Genomic DNA, 3,651 nt, shown 5'->3' with positions numbered 1-3,651 from the left:
AAATATGAATCAGCTGAAAAAACGGACTGTATTATCAAGTTTTATGCGAACAGCTTATAAACGTTCATTGAAATTCGTTATCTAAAGAAAACTGTATTGTCAAATGGGTGACTTTTATTCAGTTTAAGCTACCTTGTAGGTCTTATCCTTTCCGAGCTATCAAAATATGAATCAGCTAAAAAACTGACTGTGCATTATCATGTTTCAGCTCATGAACGTGTATTGAAATTCGTGATCTGAAAAAAAAGGTGTTGTTAAATTGGTAACTTTCATTCAATATGAGCTACTTTGAAGGTCTTATCCTTCCGAGATATCAAAATATGAATGAGCTGAAAAACAGACTGTGCATTATCATGTTTTAAGCGAACAGCTCATGAACGTGTATTAAAATTCGTGATCTGAAAAAAATGTATTGTCGAATTGGTAACTTTCATTCAATATGACCTACTTTGAAGGTCTTATCCTTCCGAGATATCAAAATATGAATGAGCTGTAAAAACGAACTGTACATTATCATGTTTCAAGCGAACAGCTCATAAACGTTCATTAAAATTCGTGATCTGAAAAAAAATATTGTTGAATTGCTAACTTTAATTCAATTTAAGCTACTTTATAGGTATCATCCTTTTCGAGCTATCAAATTATGAATCAGCTGAAAAAACGGACTGTATTATCATGTTTTATGCGGAGAGCTCATAAACGTTCATTGAAATTCTTGATCTGAAAAAAAAATGTATTGTCAAATTGGTAACTTGTTATTCAATTTGAGCTACCCTGTAGGTTTTATCGTTTCCGAAAAATCGAAATATGAATTAGCTGAAAACAGACTATAAATTATCATGTTTTATGCAAACGGCTCATAAATGTTCATTGATTTTCGTGATCTGGAACAAACAAATTATCAAATGGGTACCTTTTATTCAATTTAAGCTACCTTGTAGGTCTTCCCCTTTCCAAGATATCAAAATGTGAATGAGCTAAAAAACGAAGTGTAAATTATCATGTTTTATGTGAAAGGCTCATAATAGTCATGAATGACTAGAGAAATGTATAACGTTTGGAAATTATTGTGTTCTACTTGCTATAGCAATATAGCCATTAATAGTAGATCATAGAACCGAAATTGATAACATTCACCAACTGCTATTCGTCAGTATTCAAATTATCATCCCTTATAGCCCTGTGCTGATCTAGAAATATCGGGGCGAATTCCCAACGTGGGCCCGGGGACGGCAGCAATGAGTGGCCGCGTCGGGGGACAAAATAAATAGGAAATTTAAGCACCCGCTAATTGGGGGCACACAATTCGCTCTTGATGAGAACATGGAAAACCGCTTAGCCGGGATTTTTTCGACGGACCCTAAGCGGCGGCGCAGAGATACGTACAGGGATGGATTCCAAAAAATTTCATACCAAAATTTTAATTATTCAATTGGGACAGTGAAGTAGATGTTGGGCGATTACCGTTTAGCAAGAAAAGCTTGATGACAATATCAAATTTGATAAAAACATTTTATATGCAGGGAGAACGAAAAATTAGCAATTGATGCTACACTTGAATTTTCTAATATAGGAAAATTTCATCTGGGATCCTTGTTCATACACATAATTCAATCGAATACCAATTCATAGCCTTCTAGCTCTAAAAACTTTAATCCTCTTCAGAGACCAATAATACAATTTTCTCTTCGACTAACCTAATTGAATTTTTTATCTCATTTCAAATTTTGCAGCGCGACAATAAAAGTGAATACAAGTAGTCTGGGAGCTAGAAGGCTATGCATACATACAATCAAATTTTCCAATTGAAATTTTCCCGTATTTGAAAATATAAAAATGGTTTACTCTTGCATCAACTGCTAATTTTTGGTTCCCTCTGTATGATAAAACGTTGTTTTGCATATTTGCAATATTCATTCAAATTAACATTTTTTTTTTGAAATCTAGAACACCATGAATTCATACTTTAGTAGATTATATTAATCAAAACAACTTTTTCATATGAAATTCATCTATATTCGATCAATTATTCGTAGATTCATTTTCATTAAAGATAGTCTTAAAAACTAACCTTGTTTTTTTAAGTCTAGATTTTATGTACATACAGGAAGGGGGTCCAAAGGGGAACATCGAATCAGGTAGTCAAAAGGTAGTCAAGAGAGTCAAATTTCCAAATATTTGTAACCTCACTTCTCTGCGGATTCTGCCATATTAAAAAAAACACCGAAAAACACGTTGCACGTTGTCAAACGGTGCATCAAAGTCAAATCTAAGTACACCTCAGTGATATCAAATTTTCCTACAAAATTTCCTACAAAATTTTTTGTACGATCAATACCAGATCATCAAAAAATCGTCATTTCTCTGTCCCTTTGGATTCCTCGAAAAGAATTGTAGTAGATATGACGTGATGTTCAACTTATTGAATCATAAGTAGATGACAAGGACTAAGTCTAAATCATCTCCTGATTCTGGTGTCGAAAAAGTGTTTTAATTTTTTCTCGTGCTAAGAATCACATATTAAAACGTAGGACCTCGTTAGTCCTTAGCTCGCACAAGTTCCGACTTTTGAAAGTCGACGTTTGTAGGGGGGCGACAGTTGGTTCATGGAAAAACAGATTTCAACAGATTTCAATATGGGTATACATTTTATGTCAGAGGTAGATACCTACTTACCAAATTCTCTCATGTCTATCATGTAAAGTCAACATTTTAGTCAGAAGTTTCTGTCGAATGAGAAAAACCAAAAACGCATTTCAAATTTCTTCAGTTCGCGTTTGAAGCCTCAAATATTGTGTATAGACATATTGCCGAGGTACTGTTTACCAGGACTTTCAGGTCTCTAATTTCAAAATATAAGATTGCTTTGATTGTGAATGGAAAAGGTGATTACACCAACTTTTCTGAGGACTAAGTATACATCAATAAGAGACTCCATTTTTAATCACTTACAAAGAACGAGAAAACTCATGAACAAAAACAAGCTGCCTCACTGAAATATCTTGGGATACTGTCAAATCCCAACAACCCAGTGTATTTCATTTTCCCATTACATTATGGAGATTAAAAAGGACAAAACTTTTGAATCAACCTTATACATATATGATACTAGTACTCTGTTGCTGTATCGCTTTTGTTCCGATGTTTTGACAGAATCAGAATCAACGAACTCAGGCGTGCGCAGCGTTATAGAACAGTGCTTTCAAAAATTGTTCTACAGCGCCATCTAGTGGTGAGTTACAGAAAAATTTATAGCCTGAAAACCTTCTCTATGAAAAATTACTTATACATGTCAAGTTTCATCACGATCGGTTGAGTGATGTAGAAGTTTATCACTTACCAACCAACCAACCAACCAACAAACATCCATTTTTATATAGTAGATACCTAACCTAACCTAACAAATCACCTGTCGATCTTTTCTTCCGAAAACCATACTGGTGATCGCTCAAAATCATGAAGCATTCTAAGTATTTGAGAATGTATACCTATCGTTCAGTTTTGGAACGCTATGTACTTAAACCGTACCTATAAAGAAACTAGTCGATAGTTTTTTGAAGGTTCTTCTTCCAGCAAAACTCAAGCGTTCTTTCCATAAGAAAGAAAGGCACGTCTTTTACAAGACATTCGATTTAAGAACGATGACAGGAC

This window comes from Leptinotarsa decemlineata, unplaced genomic scaffold (genome assembly GCF_025532065.1).
Source record: "Leptinotarsa decemlineata unplaced genomic scaffold, Ldec_3_MD MMD2_tig00001719_RagTag_RagTag, whole genome shotgun sequence".
Classification (NCBI taxonomy): domain Eukaryota; kingdom Metazoa; phylum Arthropoda; class Insecta; order Coleoptera; family Chrysomelidae; genus Leptinotarsa; species Leptinotarsa decemlineata.
The sequence above is the reverse complement of the archived record's forward strand: the minus strand, read 5'-3'. Positions refer to the sequence as shown.